The sequence below is a fragment of the Octopus sinensis genome, linkage group LG8, assembly GCF_006345805.1.
Source record: "Octopus sinensis linkage group LG8, ASM634580v1, whole genome shotgun sequence".
NCBI lineage: Eukaryota > Metazoa > Mollusca > Cephalopoda > Octopoda > Octopodidae > Octopus > Octopus sinensis.
This window is the reverse complement of record NC_043004.1, coordinates 28,487,557-28,512,556: the sequence shown is the minus strand read 5'-3', so window position 1 is coordinate 28,512,556 and position 25,000 is coordinate 28,487,557. Positions and strand designations below refer to the sequence as shown.

At 37.2% G+C, this 25,000-nt stretch overlaps 1 protein-coding gene across 2 annotated transcripts in view; it reads right to left on the bottom strand.

The window, feature by feature from the left end:
• The window catches only part of LOC115215012 (polycomb complex protein BMI-1-like), a 244,130-nt gene that overhangs the window by 83,845 nt on the left and 135,285 nt on the right, over positions 1 to 25,000 (bottom strand). The gene's annotated exons all lie outside the window — the stretch shown is intronic.

The window sequence follows — 25,000 nt, the reverse complement described above, 5'->3', positions numbered from 1 at the left end:
GAAGCCTGGATTCGAATCAAGCTGCCATTTTAGAAGACTTCGCATAGGAACGTGACCACCGTATGTATATATCCTTATACGTGAGTGAGTAACTGAGCGTGTGGGTGTGTGTGTGTGTGTGTGTGTATGGTAACATATGGTTGCATAATGTGTGCCTACAAGTCATTAATAGATACGTGTGGAGGCGCAATGGCCCAGTGGTTAGGGCAGCGGACTCGCGGTCATAGGATCGCGGTTTCGATTCCCAGACCGGGCGTTGTGAGTGTTTATTGAGCGAAAAACACCTAAAAGCTCCACGAGGCTCCGGCAGGGGATGGTGGTGATTCCTGCTGTACTCTTTCACCACAACTTTCTCTCACTCTTACTTCCTGTTTCTGTTGTACCTGTATTTCAAAGGGCCGGCCTTGTCACTCTCTGTGTCACGCTGAATATCCCCGAGAACTACGTTAAGGGTACACGTGTCTGTGGAGTGCTCAGCCACTTGCACGTTAATTTCACGAGCAGGCTGTTCCGTTGATTCGGATCAACCGGAACCCTCGTCGTCGTAACCGACGGAGTGCTTCCTTCCTTCCTTCCAATAGATACGTACCAGCTTCCAGGAATATGTTTAATATGTAAATTGGTATATCTAAATAATGTTACACCGCTTTATACGGTGGCTATTGAAGCAATGAGTTCGTGGTTGATTAATGAGTTAGACGGCTGCTGATGAAGGAGCAAAAACTCCTGAAATATAGCTTATACGCCCATTACTCATTTCTTCATTTTCGATATCAATGCTTGTTTATTTTATACCCTTGTATTGGACATATTATATAACGAAGCAGGGGGAAGGAAGTTTATACACGACGCACTACTACTACTATTTCACGAAGCTCAAATCTTTATATCAAAGGCTCACTTACCAACACCTACCAACACGAACTGCCAATCGCTCAAGGTGCTTTAATTTATAACAATGAGTCAGTCTACCTTCAGTCATTTGGAGGTAGTCAGAATCCTCCCACAACCGTTTACATCTGATGCTTGTTACATCTGATGAAACGTCGTAACACAATGAGTGCTAGCTATAATTTCTATAGAAAATTTGTAAAGATGATCTTGAGGTAACTGTGTACATACTCTCTATATTTATACGTAGTTATAGCTTTGTATAAACACACATGTATACATTTTGTGTGTGCCTGTGTATATTTATATATTCTATTTATGCAGTATTGAAAGAACATTGAAGGCAGCCTAGTATGTAAAGAACGATAGAACGTATTTTTGTGTATAGACACGAAAACAAAAGTTTGAATATTTATATGTAGATGTATTCCCTCTCTGTCTCTATCTGTCTATCTATCAATCTTTCTATCTATCTATCTATCTATCTATCTATCTATCTATCTATCTATCTATCTATCTATCTACCTCTCATGCTCTTTGTATTGCAAGTTACTTGGTGACCCTGCCAACGTTGGTGTCACTTAAAAAGCATCCAGTCTACATTGTAAAGTGGTTGGCATTTGGAAAAACCATGCCAAAACTGACTTCACCTGTGCTTTTGCCACGTAAAAAGCACTCAGTCCACCCTGCTGAGTGGTTGGTGTTAGGAAGGATATCCAGCCATAAAACCCCTGCCAAAACAGACACAGAGGTCTGGTGCAGGTACCTGCTTGGCCAGCTCCTGTCAAACCATCAATCCATGTTAAACGACGACGACGACGATATGATGATGATGATGATGATGATGATGCAATACAAGGCAGTGGTTCTCGTGGGTTCTGATTTTAAGTGACTGGAAGTGTTATGTACAAGTTTTGTCTTGGGCTTGGGCTACAGCAAATATTTTGCTTATTGTCTCAGATTTGCTTGCCAGTTGCTCGGCCATCACCAAGTGTGCATGACCCTTTGTGACTGACGATATGTGCAACTCTGACCCCGAGCAGGAGTGGTGGGGGAGTATCATAGCCATGTGGTGAGAGGAATTTTGAGCGGGATGGGTTACTCAACCTGAAGAAAATTCTGACTGGGCCCCATCTGCAAGGTCATGTGCTGATTATCTTGATATAAGAACACCATGTCACGCACATATGTTTGTGATGCATGTACCTGGTGTACCCATATCAGACAGGTAGCCATGATGGATATATTCGGCTTCGTATATTTGTGCCCCAGTGCTCTCTCACTCAATAGTAGTAGTAGTAGTAGTAGTAGTAGTAGTAGAAGTAGTAGTAGTAGTAGTAGTAGTAGTAGTAGTAGTAGTAGTAGTAGTGGTGGTGGTGGTGGTGTGGTGGTGGTGGTGGTAGTAGTAGTAGTAGTAGTAGTAGTAGTAGTAGTAGTAGTAGTGATAATAGTAATAGACTAGAAGAAAGCGTTTGATAGTGTCCCACATAATTGCCTACTGAAGGCTCTTGAAGTATATAAGATCTCTCCTGTCGTCTCCAAATTCTTACAAGGTAGCATGGCCAAGTGGAATACACGTCTCCTTCTACACCATAGTAATGAGATGAGCCAATTTAACAACATCAGCATCAAACGAGGCATCTTTCAAGGTGACTCCCTCTCCCCATTACTCTTTTGCATGGCACTGATCCCACTCTCAAACGAACTGAGTAGCACCAGATATGGGTTCAAAGTGTATAATATAATAGTAAACCATCTGTTTCCTATGGACGATCTGAAGCTGTTTGCTTGAAATGATGAAGAGCTAATAGGACTCTTAACGACTGTTAAACAGTTCAGCAATGATGTCGGGATGGATTTTGGCCTTGATAAGTGTGCTAAAGTAACTTTTGTAAGAGGTAAGTTCAAGCTAACAGCTAACATTAAATTAAATACCGACACTACCATGAATGAGCCTGGGGATAAACGAAGGAGAGGGTATACAACATGCTGCTATGAAGGAAAAAATAAGAAAAGAGTATTACAAGAGAATAAAACTCATACTAAAAACTGAACCTAAATCTAAAAATCGCATCGAAGCCATTAACACCCTGGCACTTCCAGTAGTCCAACATAGTTGTAAGATCCTTAACTTGAATCTTACACAGCTTCAACGCCTGGACAGGAAAACAAGAAAACAACTGACAACTAAGAACATGCACCACTCAAAAGCGGATGTTGATTGTCTGTACCTACCTAGAAGTAATGAGGGAAGAGGAATGATGCAGGGAGAGCTGTACTATAAGATCTCCACAATAGTAATGAACAAGCACTTATCTAGTACAGAGGACTGGATACTGCGGCTTGGGTGAAAACATGAAAGTAGCAAAAATTCACATTCCATTGTCAAGGAAGCTTGCAAATTCGCAAGGAAACTTGGCATTAACCCTGAATTAGATGAAGAACCTGAAACCATTCCCATAAAACAAGCAAAACGGATCAAACAATCTGTAATAAAGGATGGGCTGAAACAAATTGAGGAGCGGTGGAGCCAGAAGCCTCTGCATGGACGGTATATACTTTGAAGCCGAAATGCTGATGAAGATCGAGCAACAAGCCATCCGTGACCGAGATGCTGAGGACTGAGAGAAAAAGACATCAAAGCTTGCTGACCAAAAACTTCCAGGCTAACGTTGCTGAAAACTGTTCTCGCCCTAAATGCAGATTCTGCGGTAAATTTGACGAAACAATAGAGCATCTTGTCTCGGGATGTCTTGTGCTGACATCAAGGGAATACAAAAATCGCCACGATAAGGTAGGACAGTATTTACATTGGAAAATATGTAATCATTACAATATCAGCACACCTGCTTACTGGTATGGGCATCCCCCTGAGCCAGTCGTTAAAGGTAAAGATGTCACTTTCCTCTGGGATTTTCCAGTCAACACCAACAAAACGATCCAGGTTATTCGACCAGGCATAGTCATTAAAGAGGAGGAAGAAAATACTTGTAGACTAATAGATCTAATTGTGTCCCTGCTGATAAAAATATATTTGTAAAGAAATTTGACAAATTAAGTAAATATAAGGACCTGGGAATCAGAATACACAAGATATGGCATTTTAAAGCGAGAACTGTTCCTGTAATTGTGGGTGCCTTAGGTATGGCAAGAAAGGGTGTCAGAAACATCTAGATTATAACCCAGGAGAACCATGTCTCAGAGAAATCCAAAAGATTGTGCTGACACTTAGAAAACCCTGTCAATTTAAATGTCTGTGTTGTACTACATGAAGATATTTCGTTACTGTCCCTGCTACTTTCCCTCCCCAAGCTTTCAGTCATATTGTAACATCTCTTATCCTTCACTCACCCTACAACGCTGTGTGTGTTTAGGCAAGTGATTGTAACAAGCATGCAGATTAAAAGTAAATAATAATAATAATAATAATAATAATAATAATAATAATAATAATAATAATAATAATAATAATAATAATAAGACGCAGATTGACGGGACTGAATGTAGGATGGCTAGATTACAAGAAAGCATATGACATGGTACTCCACAGTTGGATAAGTAAAACAATGACCATGTTTGGAATAGCAAAAAACATGGAGAAAATGCTTAAAGAAAGTGTGGAACATTGGAATGCTGATTTGATCGAAGGAAAGCAAAAACTTGGAAAAGTTCATCAGATGTGGAATATTCTATGATGTTAGCTTATCTCCATTACTATTCGTACTGGTCATGACATCGCACACTATAATACTATGAAAAGTTAAAATTGCTTACGATTTTGGAAAAGGAAATGGTCAGATAAATCATCTCCCTTTCGTGGGTGATATAAAGATTTATGCGGAATATGAGAAACAGCTTGAAAGTCTTGTACATACTATCCGCATGTTCTCAAATGACGTAGGTATGGAATTTGTGATAGAAAAGTGCGCTATATTGAAAATGAAACGAGGAAGATTTAAAAGAAACCAGGGAATTGAAATGCCAAATGAGCAAACAATGAGAGCGGTTGAGGAAAGACAGTGGTATAAGTACATGGGAATACTGGAAGTAGATGAGATAAAAAGATGAATAAATGGAACAAATTACCAGTAGGGAGTACACAAGGAGAATTATTGCAGTCAAGGCTGAATTCCAAAAATCTTATTGAAGCAATAAATTCAAGAGCAGTACCCTTAATCAGATATGGAGTTGGAATTATAGACTGGACAAAAAACGATATATAGTAATTTGACAAAAAAAAAAAAAAAAAAAAATGGGCAGTTGTTGACAATGTATGGAGCCCACCATCCGAAAGCTGATATCAACCCAACCGGCTGTACTCGAGGAATAGCAGTAGAAGAATGTGTGCAGGTGGAAAGAAAATGCCTAGAAAAGTATTTGCTACAAAACAGAGTTAATAAAGTACAAGTGATGAAGCGCGTAATAAGAGAAAAGGACAAGAATGAAATACAAACAGAGTACGTCAGACAGATTGAAGAGAAACTTCTGTATGGCTAATTTTCGTGAGTCACTAAAGACATAAGTGGAACAAAATCCTGGGTTTGGTTAAGAAAAAATGGCAATTAAAAAAGAAACAGAGAGCCTAATTTTAGCAGCCCAAAGTCAATCGATAAAAGCAAACAATGTAGAGCCTGTGGAACTGGAACGAGACAGTGGTACACACTGTGGCAAAATGCCCCAAGTTGGCACAGGAAGAATTTAAGAGATGGAAGCATGACCAGGTTGCAAAAGATACATACTGGAAACTGTCAGAAATGAGGATTTGATGCTGGAAAAACATGGTACAATCATCGAGTCGATAGAGTACTTGAGTCCGAGAAATGTAAGATTTTGTAGGACTTTCCTATTTAAACGGCCATGTGTTGAAAGGAATTCTTTGGGGTCTGAATAATTCACCCTTAGAAACATATGTGTTTTGTTCAGCATCCTTAAACAATCCTTATTGAGGAACCTTGCTATTCAGGTCCCTGTCAGCTTGGTACGCCGAGTGTGATGCGTTCAGCTTCTAGTAGCCAGATCCTTGCCTATGACGTCGATCTAAGTCGACCGTCCAGATCACAAATTAGTGGTCTGTGTAGCAAACCACTAATAAGTGGACAACTTTTGATATCCTCATCTTCTAGTGCACGGACTACTCTATCTAGTAACGACTTAGATGACCTGACCCAATGCTGTCCGTCCATGACCACTGTGGCGCATTCGGAATATCTAGTCGATACCTGATATTTGAATACATCTGAATAGGTTGTTGAGACTTTTTTATATCCCACCCTCTTATCACAGCTAGCTCTACACGCTCTAAACGAGCTTGCAAGAAAGCGTTCCAGTCACCAATTTATCACTAAAGATCGGGACTTTATCACTAAAGATCGGGACTTTCTCAGGAAAACTGCCAGATGTCTAAAGAAACCCGGCTGACCTGCCCCTGTCGGAGCATAAACATCCTCCAGTATGAATGCAGTCCCATCACTACTTTTCAGATTCAGGACCACTAACTTACCATTCGGATCCCTTATTTCGAACTTCAGACATTTCCAGAGCAATAATGCAATTCCTTTCCCATTCCCAGTTGGAATGGAGGTAAGTAAATCTCATATCCACCGAAAACAGGCTACTTGTGGGTGTTTCCACAAGCATATCTTTGAAGAGTCATTTGTTTATGGCCCCGCGAAAAGCTTCCACTTCTTTCGAATATTTTGCTTTCAGTTTGTTGCGTTGTTTTTATAATTTTTATGTGAATAGTAGTGTTGTGCAGAAGTGCGATGTATTCATTCAGAGTAAAATCTGAGTATTTTTGAATATGTTTTATTGAGTTCTTGTTTTGTCTATGGACGTCTAATTGATGATCCCTTGAGAGTGCTGTTCATGTTGTTGGTCTGGATTGTTATGTGTTTCCGTTTGTTGAGATGTTTGTACTGTTACCCTGTGTTTGTAGCGTTGGAGATGTTTGTAACCGTGTTGGTTTAGAGTGTGTGGGTGTGCGATGGTTTCTGTGTCTCCTCTTCTAATTTCTTCGTTTTTGGTCTCGTACCGCGCTTTTCCTTTTGCATTGATCCTTAACTCAATAATGTATAGAGAAATAAAAGCAACACGAATAACTTAAAACTAAGTACAGAATTATTGTCATAGATGTTAAATAATTCCCTCAAATCCAAGACTAGTTTTATATACCTTTAACTCCCAAATTTGTGGCCACACAACTTCGTGAAGAAGTGTCATTTTAAATCGACTCCAGTACTCAGCTAATATCGATCTAGTAAGAATAAAAGATAGAGGTGACCGTAATGGGATTTTGACTGAAATGGTAAAGGAATTTAACTATATGTTGCAGTGTATATTGTTCAGAGCTGTACTGATTGTACAACTCAACTGTCCATAAAATGTGTTAAATATTGATTTCCTCCTCGATAGTAAACTGCAAGTTATAGACATGAATGCAGTTAATTATAATAATTCCATTTTTCAAATCAATCCTGAAGAATGAAAGGGAAAACTGACCGCAAATCAATTTTACTAGTGCTCTTGTTCCATCGCAACTTCCTTTCATAAATCTAACCACTACGAAGCACCTTTTGTAGTGGTTACGTTTATAATACCTATCGCTATTATGATACCTATCGTTAGTATTTAACTGGTACCTTATTTATGACGCATAGAAGGATAAAAGGCAGATTTGAACTTAACGGAATTCGAACACAGAATGTAAATGAAAGTGAGTAAATACTAAACATGCAAATTGTGCAACATTTTACAGATTGTAACTCTATATCTTGCTTCATACCAGACTTTGCTTTTTGCCATTAATTTCACTACAAAATTGGCTAAAAATTATGAACACATATATAGTCTATAAACAAAGCGTAGATAAAACTTTGTCAACGATATAAAAGCGTCTATAACAAAGTACACTACATCTTGTCGCAATAATTAATCAAAAGATTATCTTCACGATCACTAATAAAATTATTGGCTTCCAATTTTGGCACAAGGCCAGCAATTTCAGGTGAGAGGGTAAGTCGATTATATTGACCCCAGTGCTCAACTGGAACTTATTTTATGAACCCCGAAATGATGAAGGTCAGAATCGACCTCCGCGGAATTTGAACTCAGAACATAAAGACGGATGAAATACCTATTTCTTTACTACCCACAAGGGGCTAAGCACAGAGAGGACAAACAAGGATAGACAAAGGGATTAAGTCGATTACATCGACCCCAGTGCGTAACTGGTACTTATATAATCGACCCCGAAAGGATGAAAGGCAAAGTCGACCTCGGCAGAATTTGAACTCAGAACATAGCGGCAGACGAAATACCTATTTCTTTACTATCCACAAGGGGCTAAACACAGATAGGACAAACAAGGACAGACAAAGGGATTAAGTCGATTACATCGACCCCAGTGCGTAACTGGTACTTAATTTATCGATCCCGAAAGGATGAAAGGCAAAGTCGACCTCAGAACGTAACGGCAGACGAAATACTGCTAAGCATTTGGCCCAGCATGCTCACGATCCTGCCAGCCAGCCCTCTTACTAATAATAATATTGGTTTCAAATATTGGTACAATGCCAGAAATTTCGGAAGACGAGCTAAGGTTGATTACATCGACCCCAGTGCTCAACTGGCACTAATTTTATTGACCCCAAAATTATGAAAGGCAAATTCGACCGCGGAGGTATTTGATCTCATATGGATTTAATAAAGATCGCCAATCATTTGAACTCATTTATTTCATCCAACATTAGATGCATGAAAAGCAATCACTGCCTGAGTGACAATGGAATCTAGAATCTGTTGCATTTGTTTCATCACTATAGAATAGAGATGAAGAATCTTCGGGCCTTTTGAAAAGTTAAGGGGGAGTTCTGAAAGAAAGTAGTATTTAAAGTGCATTTAAAATAAACCCGAGGACATTTTTAGAAACGTAATTTAAAAATGTAAGAGCAAGACCCGAAATCCAGGGGTTGATATTTTCGGAAAGAAGCAATGAGTTTAGATACTTATGAAGGATCTGGGATGACAGGATACACTGCAGATGTGACGCGTGAGTCGGGAGTGCCTGAATAGAGAAGGTAGAACACCAACTAGTTGCAAGGAATAGAAGCTCTTATAGCAGTGATAGAAAAGGCTGAGGTCAAGGGAGAACGCATCCGTGGACTAGAGGCTTTGAGGAACTTTTTGACAACCAGAAACATGGCCCCTTTTGTGGATACGATTTAAGATTATTGAGTGTGCAGCAACAGTACCCACCTGCGTAATTCATCCTTATCTATTCACTCCCCCCTCTCTCTCTCTCTCTCTCTCTCTCTATATATATATATATATTATATATATATATATATATGTATATGTGTGTGTGTGTGTGTGTGTGTGTGTGTGTTTATATATAGAAGAGCGTAGGCTCGATACCTAAAAGTGTGTCGAACTAATTCACATGCATGTTATTCCTATACCTGGCTTTGTCTTTGTTTTGCTATGAATTTGAACTCTCTCTCTCTCTCTCTCTCTCTCTCTCTATATATATATATATATATATATATATATATACATGTGTATATTTAAAGAGCTAAAAAACCACTAGGTGGTCAGCTGTATGCTAGAAGTAGATCACCTACGATCAAACTACAAAGAAAATAATGTTCTCTAGAAGAAAATTCGTCTCTCTCTATATATATATAGAGAGAGAGAGACAGAGACAGATAGATAGATAGATAGATAGATAGATAGATAGATAGATAGATAGATAGATAGATAGATAGATAGATAGATAGATAGATAGATAGATAGATATACATATATACAGGGGTTGGACAAAATAATGGAAGCACCTAGCATCATAGCATCATAGTTTTGAAATATCTATAAAACAGTCAAAAGCTTGTTTATTTTTATGCTTTGCTAAAATTGCTATTTCTTTTCAGATATCAAAAAAAGGTTATTAAAATTCATTAAAATGACAGAGCTATTGGACTTTCAAAGAGGTCAAATTGTTGGTGCTCGTATGGCAGGCGCTAGCATCGCGAAAACAGCCGAATTGTTTGGAGTATCAAAAAGTACTGTGTCGAAAGTAATGACACCCTTTGAGAAAGAGGGAAAAACCTCCTAGTCGAAACAAAACTCCAGAAGAAAACCAAAGCTTCCAGATAGGGACCGTTCAACTCTTACGCGAATTGTTAGAAAGCATCACAAAAGTACAGCTCCCCAAATTATTGCAGAGTTTAATGACCATCTCGAGAACCCAGTTTCCACAAAAACCGTTTTCTGGGAGCTGCACAAAGCCGGATTCCACGAGAGGGCTGCCATCAGAAAGCCACCCCTTTCAAAAACAAACGTTGCAAAGCCTTTAGAGTGGAGTAAAAACCTTCAGAATTGCTCCCTAGAGTACTGCAAGAATGTTATTTTCTCGAACGAATCATCCTTTACCTTATTTCGGCGGTCGGTTGAGTATACGTGTGGGAACAACCAAAAGAAGCTCTTCACCCAGTTGCCTTATTCCAACATGGAGGAGGGCCGGTAATGATCTGGGGAAGGGGGCTATATCTTGGAAATCCGCCAGCCCAATGGTAGAATTAATAGTCAAGACTATTTAAGCATTTTATCTGATCAAATTCATCCTATGGTTGCTGAAGAGGGAAACGCAATTTTTCAGGATGATAATGCACCAATTCACACAGCTAAAGTTGTTACTGAATGGCACGAGGAACAGTCCAGTGAAGTTGAACATCTTATCTGGCTACCACAGTCCCCAGATCTCAGTATTATTGAAAACTTATGGTGCATTTTCGAAAAAGAAGTAATCACTGCAAGAACAGGAGACTGTTTTAGCTGAAGAATGGACAAAAATTCCTGTTGAAACAATTCAAACTTTGTACGAGTCCATATCTCGTAAAATTCAAACTGTAATTACTGCTAAAGGCGGTCCTACACCATATTAAAATAAATTTGTTTGAAATTTAAGTTGTTTCCATTATTTTGTCCAACCCATGTATATATATATATAATGGGAGCAGGAATGGATGTGTACATAGGCGCAGGAATGACTGTGTTGTAAGAAGCTCCGGGTTCAGTCCCACTGCGTGGCACCTTGGGCAAATGTCTTCTATTATAGCCTTGGCATGACGAAAGCCTTCTGAGTTGATTTCGTAGATGGAAAATAAAGACCGTTATATATATATATATATATATATATATATAGGGAGAGAGAGAGAGAGAGAGAGAGAGAGAGAGAGAGAGAGAGAGAGAGAGATGTGTGTGTGTGTGTCTTAGTGTCAGTGCTTGCACCAACTCATCACCTCTTGACAACCAGTAAATATATTTACTTGCTCGGTAAAAGATACCGATAGAATAAACACTAGGCTTAGAATAAACCTGGGTCAATCGCTTCGACTAAAGCCATTGCAGGCGAATCAAATGGTTGAGACAGGTAAAAATATAAAAGTATATATACATACATACATAAATACACACACACACACACACACACACACACATTCAAAATTCCCCCTGTGTCATCAAAAACGCCAACTGTTTTGTTAATGATAAGAAATTGCACATGAACACAATAGGAAAAAGTATTAATGAATGTCAGCAATTTAGTCAATATATGTACATAAACAGAATTCAAGCATCTGAAGAATCAGATACGATTCTAGTATCGAAAATCTCACCCACATATTGCATGTGTGTATACATACACAAACACGCTCACCCATACACGCACACGTATGTACATATATATATACATTTAATACATATATGTATAGACGTGTATATAAATGTATATGTGTGTATATATGTATAAGGGCGTCCCGTGGGACATCATACAACACTGCAGCTGCTACCCACATTACATCGTAACCTTTTAGGATGTTCTCCACGTTCCGTTCACTTTAGCTGTTCTTCTTCCCAAGTAAGTGGGTAGCAGCATAATTTCATTATTTTTAGAATTGTGTAGATATCTCCTTCGATACGTCAGCCGAGTCAAATTGAGCTTCGATAGTTGCACTCCTGGCAAATTTGATCCCAAATGGGAAACAAACATTTCTCAACTATTTCGTTTTTCACGTTCAAAATTTTCTTTTCTTTCAGGTTTATACACTTTGTACACCACTGTTTTAGTATTTAATTCCTGAATCTTTTCTTGTGGTGGCACCAGTTTACTTTCATTGCCATTTTTCTTAATTAACAGCTGATCCTGTTGCACCTCTAACTCTGTGGCGGTACCGCCCCGTGTGACTCAAAACGATTGTTTTCCTTTGCGCCTTGACTTTCCTCGTTATTACCTTTTCCCATCACGGGAAAATCTTTTTTTGACGCTAATCAAATTCCATAACAACTTGTCGAAAACGACAAGAAAAATTTCCAAAAAGTTTTTCAAAAATTACCACGAAGGTATCAAAAAGTCCACAGACAGAAAATTTCAGTCCCGTAGGGCGAAAATTACTGTAAAAAAAGACAACAGTTCAAATCCAAGTAGAATACACAAAATAACGTTAAACGAAAACAAAAACGAATTCACTCAACAATAACGGGTAGCAGAAAAATTCTCGATACGCATATGAATAAAGGCTCGACTAGGCGATTGTTCGGCTCTTTCCGGACTCCATTTTTCCATTAGTATTTATGTTTGCGTCATTCAGATAATTGAATGATTTAGCGATTCGCTAATGTGTATATATAAAATTAATATAAACAGCAGTTTGCAATGTTTCACCAAAAAGGAGAATTACGAAGCTCACTAAAGGAGACTAGGATATTAGGAAACACCTACATTGCTAGAAATAAGAGCTAAACCACTCTAATGCTGTAGTTAACGCACATGAATGAAATGATATACACTAACAGGGACCAAAATCATCCGAAAAGTGCCGATCAAGAATTCTTAATACTGATGCATCAGTTTTAGCAGTTTCCGTTACCTGTTCAACTAATAGTTTATATCAAGAAGATTTTGAAAAAATATCTTAAACGCATTCGGTGGAAATCAGTCGTCTTCGAAATGAGATCGCATGATGGATTATCCAATACGAAATTTGAAATCAAAGCAAAGAATGCCCGCCACCAATTAAAGCACTAGATGCCTTTGAATAGGATAAAGAGGGTAAAGGTCATAAATTATGCTCTTTTTAGGCAACTCTTTCCTAGTAGTTAGGACCAAGTTTCTTACCACACAGTCACCCGGGCGCCTATACACACATGCATACATACATATATACGTACATACAATATATATATATATATATATATATATATATATATATATATATATATACACATATATATATATTTATATATATATGTGTGTGTGACAGGCATGATTAGATACAAAAAATAATTTCTTACATAATTTATAAATACTGCATTGAATAATAACGTTACGTAAAGTAATCAATATACTTTTCATGTAAACAGTTATTAAAAGTACATCAAGATATGGCGACATCAACAAAAATAGAGAATTGGAACAAAACCGAAATAATTACTACAACAAAAAACAAAGAACGAATATAAAATAATATAGATCGAATATTGAAAGAGACGATAAATTAAAGTGAGCTATGATTGGACTTTGTTAAAAAATATGAGAAGCAATTTTAGTAGGATGGGAAATAACAATTTGTCTTTGAATGTGATGACACAGAAATAAAATAAAACTAACGACCATAAAACTAATCAAATTAGAAACAAAAAAAACTTCAGTAAATTTAACTGAAATAAAAATCAATAAAATCACAGCTATAATTATAAATCAAAAACTATCCTTTGAACATCCATCAAAATTTCAGAATGAAATCAAAGAAAAAAATTTCATGTCATTAATTTTATTTTTACGTTTACAAAAGCAAACTTGTCTATGTTATTCGTTTCATTCCTTTTTACAACACAGAATATTTTTTTCTCTTTCTCAGTGAGTCTGGTTGTTACAGTAAACACGTCGTCATGTATAAATAGTCTGTTATATTCTATACTAGTTTAAACGATGAAATGAACTTCGCTCATTTCACCGTGGTTATGCTTGGACATGCTTCAAAACATGTTTACGAAACTCTCAATCACGACGTATGTCCTCTCTTGTAAAGTAACAAAAAGGGGAGAATATGAGAAGAATTCAAATGAATTATATAAAAATGCAGTATTACGTCTCTCTGCGTTCTCATTTCAAAACCTACCTTGGTCATTTACACCGTTTTCTTCCCTTGTTACCGATAATTTAAGTACCAGTAAAGTAAGTAGGTTAATTGAAATAGTAATCATGATAAACTAAAGTTCTCGGAAAATCTTCCGCAGAAACGACCAGTGTGATTTTAATTTAAGTGACTAGAACCATTGCATTCACAGATAATTTTTCGACTTGATTTAAATTTTCATGATTTTACACAAATGTTCTGAAAAAGTGACTGTGGAAATCAGTACTAAACTAGCTTCAGATTTGGATTAACTAACAATTTAGAGTAACGACTTATGCAATATACAAATGAAATTGTGTGTGTTTTGAAATGTTTTATGAATCTTTACTATTCTCGGATTTAAAGGATGAGAGGCAGTTCCTTCTGTTCTTTCATAGAAAAACTCACCATCCCAACTGTTTTTTAAACATGACCCGCAGAGCCTAGTGACCCAATCTGTTGGGCAGCTGGCATATTTAACACTGCATGACTGTTGTTCTTTTTGTTTATACCGGATTGATTTTTTTTATTGGAGTATTCCAGAAACATCCCTTATCCGTAAAGGTGAGGATACATTCTGGTTTTGGTATGCTACCGACATGAACATCGCGATAATACAATCGAATATTGTAAATGGTTTTTGGCAACAACGTCAAATATCAGAGCAAGGTAGGGAAACTGCTGATGATATGGGTGATATCTTTTACGTTGAAACGACACTAGACATTTTCTAACACATGTAGTAGTATAGAAGGGAATTTATTCCCTCTGAATATGTAGGTACCATGTACTGTTCTTTATTTTACAGGGACTATTTACTGTTCCAGCGTAGTGAAGGTATAGCCTTTTGGATGAGATGTGATGCCTTTCTTCCTACCAGTCTGCCTATATGAATGTATATGAGTGTACATTAATAGCTAGAGTTAATTATGTAATTATCAAATACTTGGTGATATTTTCATGTAACTCATGGGAAAATTTATTGTAGAAGGTAATGATATTTTACAAATATCATTGAAACCTTTCTTTCTACTCTACCAAATATGTTTGTACTCGGTGCATTCCAGACGTTTTGAGACCTTTTTAAAGAGAAGCACTCTTAACTGTGTTAGATTATTGTAATTTTATCATGTCATTACTATTCATCTAATAAGCTAACCTGCCAACATTTGTTATTCCAGACTGAAGGAGACAGCTATGATAACATTTTTAACACACAATACTATACACTATTTGCCACAGCTGACTAGTTTGCAGAATGCAGTCGGGACGTGAAAGCAATTTGGAAACTAGCTGTGCAATAAAGATTTGTGTTAAACTGAGCAAAAACGCTAGAAATACTCCAGATTGTTTATGGATTAACTTGTATGAGCCAAGCATCTGTTTTTTTTTTACTGGGAAAAGAGGTTCGAGGGTGGTAGAGAGGGAGTGAGAAACGATGAAACGTTTTGGAGGGAGTGGAGCGTCAGAACATTAGAGCTGTTGGAAAAAAATTCGCAATTTCCTGGATGAAGTTCTTCGTGTGTCTGTAAAGACAAGCATACAGTTTGGAGTTGTACGCAGAATTATTCATGAAGATCTGGACATGTGCAAGATTTGTATTAAGTTTGACCCCAGAGTGCTCAGTGACAAACAGGTGGGAAGACGCGTTGGTTACAACACGGAAATGGTTGAGCACATTACCAATCTAAGGGAACCTGAGTCTCTGGTGATTAGTTACAAAAGCTGGATCTACTAATATGATCCAAATACCAAGATTCAGATTGCCAATGGTAGACACTTGGCTCCCCCAGTCTCAAGAAAGCCAAACAAAGCAAGTCCATCTGATCCCCTTTTTTAACAACAAGGGCATCATCTACATCTACCGAGTTCTCTATGGCCAGACAGTAAACAAAGAGTAATTTGTGGAGTTTTTGAGGGACTTGAGGAACAAATTTTGTCACAAAAGACCAGAGCTCTCCAAGTTGGTAGTACCCGCAGTAGAACAGTGCGCCAGTTCACAATTCCATTCTGGTAACCAATTATTTGACAGAGATAGGCATCAAAACTCTTTATCACCCTCTCTACAATCTAGACCTTACTGCCAGTGACTTTTGGCTGTTCCCCAAGCTGAAGGAAAACCCCAGGGGTAATCATTTGGAAAACATTGAAGATGAAGGATGTTCCATAATTCCTGGATAGCTTCCCATTGAGGACTTCCGTGAGGCTTTCACGAAGAGTATGGAGCGCTACAAGCAGATTGAAGTCAGAGGATCCTATTGTGAAAGAGATTACAGTTTTGTACGTTGAAATCAATGTTTCTCTTTAAGACGGCGTCTCAAAACGTCTGGAAAGCATCTCGCACATATGTATATATTTGTATGTGTGTATATGTGTATATTTTGGTATATATGTATGCATGTATGCGAATTCATGTGCGCGTGTGTGTATGAGGAGATGGCAGATCGATCTGTTCTAAATTTCCTTTCTGTAAGCTTCAGGGAAACATGTAGGAAAGTTGGTTTAAGAAATTAAAAATAGAAATAGATGCAGTAAAATAGTTCTTATAAGGTTAAATATGTCTCGCTGTATTTCTGGCAAAGAAAATTTTGAATATATGTAAATATGAGCACAGCGAAGAATAATATGCACTGGTCTTAAAGTGTGCGATAATTGAATGCCATTTTTCGCTTAAAGCGTTGAACTAAAAATCCTTCCAAGCACGAAACCACATCACTTACAATAATCTACGAAATATTACTGTTGAATTGCGTTTGCTTTACCATTCATTGTTGGCCTGCCAAATTCACAGCTATTCACAACTAGTGCTAATCATTTATACATTTTTCAACACTTCTTTCAACATGCGTGTGTATACGTCTTTGTGAATGTGCGTGTGTGCGTGTGCGCGCACGTATACTTATGTGTTTGCAAGCATATGTATATACAAGTAAGTGGACAACCGAAATAAAGCAGCACTCATATTTGGTAGGAATTGTATATAGTTCTTAATAACAGCTTGATTCAATTCTATATCACTTAGAGCTCCAAGGGCTGATCGGAGGAACCCATCTCATCTGATATCTAGAGAAGAGTAACGGGATTTGAGACAGATTTAATATGGATTTTTAATGTTCGACCTCTATTGGCCAATTCAAGTCACGTGAGATCAGTGATGCAGACATGGCATCAGTTCTCTTTAATCATAAATATTTGCAGGTAGCTGCCTCCACTATGCCTACATGAAGCAGTAGAGTGCACTTAGCGACATCAGTTCATGGTATTTGATACCACGCACAGGGTAGGTTTGAGTGTGTTGGATGGTAAGTTAGGTGGTCTTACAGTGATCCACCAACAAATTAGCGGTGGCAGCAATTATGTGGGTAACCAGATTTGACAGTCTATATTTAAAATTGAGGTAGGATAACCATTATAGGCCGGACTATATATACTCTGTACAGCCGGCAGTGATTAAATACTCTCCCCTTCTAGGGTTGTATATATGGATTTCAGCTGCCAGTGGCTTTAAAGTCCATTAACAAGGCATACCTTTGGTGGCAACAATAAGAAAATTCTTTCTTTCTTGCTGAAGTATGTGAAGTCTCTCGGGAAGACAGTGTTAGCAATTGCGAGTTGTTTCAGGTAATGATATTTCACTTGTTGGGGGAAGTAGTTCGATGGTCACGAAACAGGAGGGTGGAATATTCCATATCACTGCAATTGAAGGAATGTAGTAAAAGCCGCGTATATCTTCATTTTAAGGCACTCTCGAGTAGTGTCTTGTGATGCCATCGGATGAGGGTAGCTGAGCCGATGTCGTTGCATAGACTATACCGCACGCAGCTCCCTCATGTCGCTTCCGTGGCCTGATCTGACCAATGGAGGCCTATTCTCTCGAAGCCATTTTGAATTTGTCTCAAATCCCGTTACTCTCTAAAGGTCTGATAACATAGGTTCGTCCTACGAACCCACAGAGTTTTATAGTTCATAAAGAGCGGAAGCAAACTGTTATTAAAATCCATTGATGTACATACATACATACATACATACATACATACATACATACATACATACATACATACATACATACACGCACATACTCACGAACATCTATACATATATATATATTTAAAAAAGGAGATGTGGAACACGAGCTGTGATATATATATATCTGATACAGTCAGATAAGAGAAAAAAATCAATCAGAAAGGAACTTTATCTCACTCAAAATATCTTTTGATAAGCATAACAAATGCGCAACCGGTAAAAAGAACTTTCACCTAATTAAATACACTCTCCCTTACTTAAATTATTTTGTCAGCATTTTCTTCATTTTCTTCATTTCCTTTATATATATATATATATATATATATATATGTGTGTGTGTGTGTGTGTGTGTGCGTGCATATATGTATCACTTTAAAATATGTAGAAAATTAAAGAATGCTCTATTAGTCTAATTACTGCTTATACTGAGGAGTGGAATCGATATGTAGCAGGCTGTAACTAGTAACTGTTAGGTTTTTACTCGCTGTTATAATTATGCATATTTTATCGGCCAAAATTCTTTGAAACTCATTTCCTTTGTTCACCAAAGAACAAAGGCTTCCGAGGATTATGTTTCCTTGTCGAGGTCTAATAAGATCAAAAGATGTCCATAGCTGTCACCTTGTCTGCTATCAAAGATTCGCTTTCTCTCCAAATACTTCAATTCAACTTTCTGTGAAATTAATTCTTAATTTCTTATGATTGTATCATTGCTGTCTCGCCATAAACTACTGCTTGTAAACTTTGTTTATTTTCTCCACCGAAGAAGCATATTTTAATTCATTCTTTTGCGTGTAATTTATTCAATATATTAGCCACACTCACAAGAAATATTAAAATAAAATTAGTAGCAAACTCTTATAACAGCTATTTAATTTTACCATGAATATGTTTATGTGCATAGTATAGCTTTGAAGTCTTCGTGGGTGGGGTTTAACGTGTATTTACAAACACTAGATTATATTTCTCTTAATATTGTTGACTGGAAGTTGGATACTACCTGCTTTAAGTATTATTTTAACTGTCTCATAAAAATGGATAAAAGGTATTAAAAATAAATATGATTATATGCAGACAGCTGCGGTATATTTTATTATTATTCTGTTGCTAAGGAATTAGGCAAGTCCAGAGGCGAAGAAAAGATTCTGTAGCAATACAATATTGAGAAGTTAGCTGTTTATTTTTTCTTTTCAGGGTAAATTTAACTGAAGAAAAAGAAATACTCATCTGAGTGAAAATGTTAGTGGATTGGAAAGGAGAAGAATCGAAGGTGACATCAGTTGAATATCTATTCCTGCAGACACGATAGTAATCGTTGCTTAGCGATGAATTAGATTTTGAACTAGATCTGAAAGAGTTGTCTGTTGACTATCGTTTCCTTGACAAAAGAAAATGACGATACAAGATGTCAGCTGAAAAGGTTGAAAGTGATGAATTTCAACATTGTAACGTACATGTGCGTGTATCCATAAAAGTATAATGGAAAACTGATTGGAATAGCGAATAAAGGAAGTTTACGGAAACAAGTTTTGAGGCCGGAGTCAAAAATCCTGTGTAGATTAACAACTTTGTGATTATTTATTATGAGACGAATGCTTTGGATGTTCAGAAATACATCTAATCAAGTAGTTAAGAGGTGGAGTGGGAGAATATTTCATTATTGTTATTGATAATTGTAGTAAGATTCGGTCGTTTTCATAGAGCTGATTGTATTAGGTGCAATCACAAAAGGGATATTCAGTAAAAATAATGTTAACCTACTTCATTTATGAGCTTTATCAAATAAGTATCATCGCGTATCGAATCGCTGCTGCTTTATTAAATAGATTTACATAAAGGTCTAGAGGATAAACCAAGCACTCATACAAAAGGAATATGGAAGGATCAAGAAATAAAAGACAATTTCAGAAGGATTACAATGACTACGTCAACTTTATAATGGACGATGTGAAAAGAAAAGACACATTTAAATAGCATCAATGAAGATAGGGCAGTATTTTCCATCGTTCCCTGTCAATTAGTATGATTAAAGTCTGTGAGATCGCCTGCATTATGAATAATCTGAGGCGACTGCGACTGCTACTCAGAAATAGAAACCTCGATCCTACGGATTAGAGAGCCATTATCAATGAAGATTTATGCGATTTACGGAAATATTTCTAAAACTGAAAGAAAAGGGAATATATGAACAGTATTGATGTTTCATGAATTATCGATTCAACTGAATGTGTTATCGCTGTTCGTTTGCCCCTCTTTAAAACTAAATGCCAGTTAAACAAGAATGTTGAATTCATACGTAATCAACGAATGATTCTATTCGCAGTTGCTTAATATCTGATTATTTATCGAATCGAAGATGTATCTCTTTTTTTTCTATTTTATTTCACAATTAATTTCCACACACTCGAACAACGTTAATACGTTTGACATGCCACAGACACTATCTCATATTCAGGTTGATTTAAAGTTATAAACAAAATTCCTAAAGTTTTTTTCCAACGTTCTAGTTAGGTGCTAAATCGATTGTCTTTTCTGTTTCAGGTTTCAAACATTGCACTTCAACTTAGCAGGGGCCTGGCTTCAGACGTTTCAATCGATCATATTAACGTTACTACACATTTCAGTCTGTTAATTATTGTATCGATGAATATGCTATCGTTATGTTACAGATTTCTTGTAACACTGGCTTTCTATTTCAAGTCACAAATACGATGGGATTGAAAAATTTCCTTTTCAAGGCTTGTATGTATGTATGTATATATGTATGTATGTATGAATGTATGTATGTATGTATGTAAGTATGCATGCGTGTATGTATGTATATATGTATACATACACACACACATATACGCGCACACACAAACACACACAAAGTAACACACACATACACACACACGTATGCATGGATGTATGTATGTGTGGGGTGGAGGTGTAATTGTATATAGATATATGTTTGTGTTTGTGTGTGCATGCAAATATGTATATATACAATACATATGATATGATATGATATATATATATATATATATATATATATATATATATATATATATATATATATATATATATATAATCGATTAATGAAACAGAATGTGGATTTGGTATTAGTGTTTATTCCGTACGACTATCGTTTTGACCCATCCTGTCCTTTATGTGTGGTATGATGCGCATCATTTTGTGTTGCATCAGTTCACACACGTGTAGTTAAATATGTCACTATGTATGTACACATGTGTATACATATACTTGTATACGTACGAGTGTGTCATGTCGTCTGTGACCGATGGACGAACCGACAACCCAAAGTGCTATTGATAAAGCACGCGTAACACAGTCTGTCACATGACACCTGCCAGACCCCCGTCTTCATGTCAAAGTAACTGTGATGACAGACTTTTATTGCATTTATCTTCCGATCACTAATCGTAGGACTGTAAGTGCTTACGGTCCACGAGGGTCAGGGTGAATTTGGGCGCCTACGTCTCTCTGTCAGCGTATGTACGTGTTTGTGTGTGAATGTGTATGTATGTGCCCATAGACATCCCATCCCTCCCCCGTGTTAGCAAGAGTATTACCTTTAAACTTAACGCAAACTAATCCCTCTTTAACAGGCCTCACCCCTTCTATATTTAATCCTTCGTTAACAGGTTTCACCCTATCTATATCCCTTCCCACACACTTTCTGTTGTATATCTTCTTTTCTTTTGTACAATTTATATTTTATATTTACAATTATTTACAATTATTTATGAGTATTTAACATAAGGACAATCGTAGCAAAACCCTATTTCCTAACGAAGCGGGCAAAAACTAACATGACTGCCTGAACTCAGAATTTTTAACGGGACACCACTTTATGTATGCATGTACCTGACATGACTCAGACTGCAAAACTGATGCAGCACAATATGAAGTACATCATCCCAGACATAAAGGGCAGTCGGAGGATGGGTCGAAGCGATCGTCGTACGGAATAAAGACTAATAACAAACCCATCCTCTGTTTCATTAGCTGATAATTATAAAAACTAAAACTGCTGAATTCCTAAAGTGGATCCAACGGAAATATACCCCGATTGCGGATGACACCAGGTAGCCCAAACCGTGCTAGTACTTTACTCAACGCATCAACACTCTAATCCACAATGAGTCAAAAAATTACGTATATACGTGTGTATGTACAAATGCGTGCTGAGACTATGCCCGTTCACATGTATCACATTCGCCTGCCTCACCAATCGTTTAAAGATTTTACCGGAGTGCAGCACCTCCTCCTTCCTCACCTTCCCCTCCAATTAAAACTTGAAAAAGTTGGCGAGGGCTTGTCCAAAGAGGAAGATGCCTCTCGACAGTCCTATTCTGTCTCGTTCACATTACAACCACTTCCCCATAACTACCTGAAGAGAAAAACTACTTCAACATGGCTGATAGACGAATCTATAACACGTAACAATAACAATAACTAATCGAAAATATACCTACAGGTCAGTAATACAAGTTTACTGAACAATCATGTGTAAAAGTGTTTCGCCGCTCAGCGCCCATAACCGACAGATCCGGCTGGCGACACTTCCGAGCTTTTAAAGTTGGTCTCCGATTGGTATCCTGCCACTCCGATATCATTGTAAGGCCAGAACGTCTACAAATTATCTATAGTTCCAGCGCTGAACAAACTAGCCAGCTGAGTCATACTGACGCCTAGAGTTTCCCGAGTATGTTTTTCCCCCATTAGTTATCTATATATCACTGTCACGGAAGTTTTCCGATTGCATTGCCAGGAACGAAAGACAACACATGACCTTGCAGGTGGGGCCCAGTTGGAATTTTCTTCTTGTCGAGCAACCCATCCCACTCAAACAACGAAAGACAACAAGCCCAGACCGTACGAATGTATAAGGATGAGCAAAATGCACCAAACCAGAACATCACAGAGAAAAATATGAACAAAAGGGAATACGAAACAAATCTAAAACCTGGAAACAGTGAAGGTGAAACTAATGACTATGATACTCTAAAAATGAGCATAATCAAAGCCACAGATCTCAGTATGGACCACCGATTGTACCTCCCAAAAAATGAAATTGATAATAAAACAATATAAATAATAAATAGCATGAACCTGGCCGTCACAGAACTAATAGCCATAGAAACAAATATCAATATGACCTGGCTAAATTATATATTATATGCAGCAGCCTCTGTGGCCAGTAAAGAAGGTGGATACTCCCTAAAACTCATCCAAATAGAAATATTGCGACCCAAACAAACTCTGTGGATAAATAATATCCAGGAAAAAAATAGAAAATAAGAGAAAGGATCTCTCAATGTTTAATGAAATTGGTAGACAATCAACACTACAAAGCAACAATAAAAGAAGAAAAATACTACGTAAATACAAAATTACAGAACAAGGTATACCTGAGGTAAAAGAACAGCTGAAGCAAGATATCCTTACCAAAGCACAAAGAATCCATTGGTATGAGAAACGCCAACGATTCTTTGAACAAAACACACAGTTCAGCTCCAAACCCAAATGATTCTACCGAGAACTTGGCAGAAATAAATTAGAGAGCAATACAGCATTAACAGCAGAAGAAGAGGAAGAATTTTGGAAAGAAATATGGTTGGCGAAGGAACAACATCAGAAAAGATCTATCAAAACAACGAACACAGTACATGAACAACTCTGGAACCCTATAGCAACTGAAGAGGTTACCCAGGTACTGCAAAAACTAAGCAACTGGAAGCCACAGGGGCACGACAAGATCCCCAACTTCCGGTTAAAATACCTAACAGGAACACATAAAAAGCTGCCTGAGAAAGTTAATGAAATACTAGCAGAGCCAGAAACAATGCCTGAATGGCTCACGGAAGGGAAAACTATACTAATTTCCAAATTGTCTCTCTACAATTTATAAAGCTTTTACTGCAATAATATCGCAGAGAATGGGCAAACATATGAAAGAAAACAAGCTGTTTCCAAAGGAGCAGATATGTTGCTACAAGGGCTCATATGGCTGTAATGATCAGTTACTATATCTATGTAAGGCCTAGATCGATTACCGAAATGATTTTGATAGTATTCCCCACACATGGATCCTAGAAACACTAGCAATAAACAAAGTAGCACCAATAATCATAAAGTATATAAAACATTCCATGAATAAATGGCAGACAGTGCTACAGCTCCAGACAAAAGAGGGACTTATAAAAACTAAAGCCATCCTCATTAGAAGAGGAATATTCCAGAGAGTCATGCTCTCTCCACTCCTTTTCTATTTGGTATTGACACCTTTATCTGACATGCTTAAATAGAACTGGATGAGGATACAACTGTTATGGCAAAACAGTCAGCTACCTTTTTTTTTATATATGAATGATCTAAAACTACGCTACAAGTGATAAACAGCTAGAAACATTAGTACAGACAGTTCATTGATTTACCAAAGAAATAAACATGAAATTTAGCTTCGAAAAATGTGCCAAAGCAACCTTGAAACGAAGAAGACCAATTAAGATTAGCAACATCACACTAGAGAAAGCAAATGAAATAAGAGCATTAGACAAAAGCCAGACATACAAATACTTAGGAATCAATGAACTAGATAGAATAAACACACACACAAATGAAAGAGAAGATAAGAAAAGAATGCTATAGACGAGTTAGATTAATACAGAACTCAATTCGAAAAACAAGTTAATAGGTAACAACACTTTAGCCGTCCTAGTTATAAGTTACAGCTAAAATATTCTTAACTGGACTCTACTTGAACTAATCAAAATAGACAGGAAAACAAGAAACGTAATGACCGGATTTAGGTCACCCAAAATCTCAGCAAAGAAAACTAATACAAATAGCCATAAAACACGAACAAAGCAAAAGCTCACAAATACAAAAAAGAAGTCATAGTACCT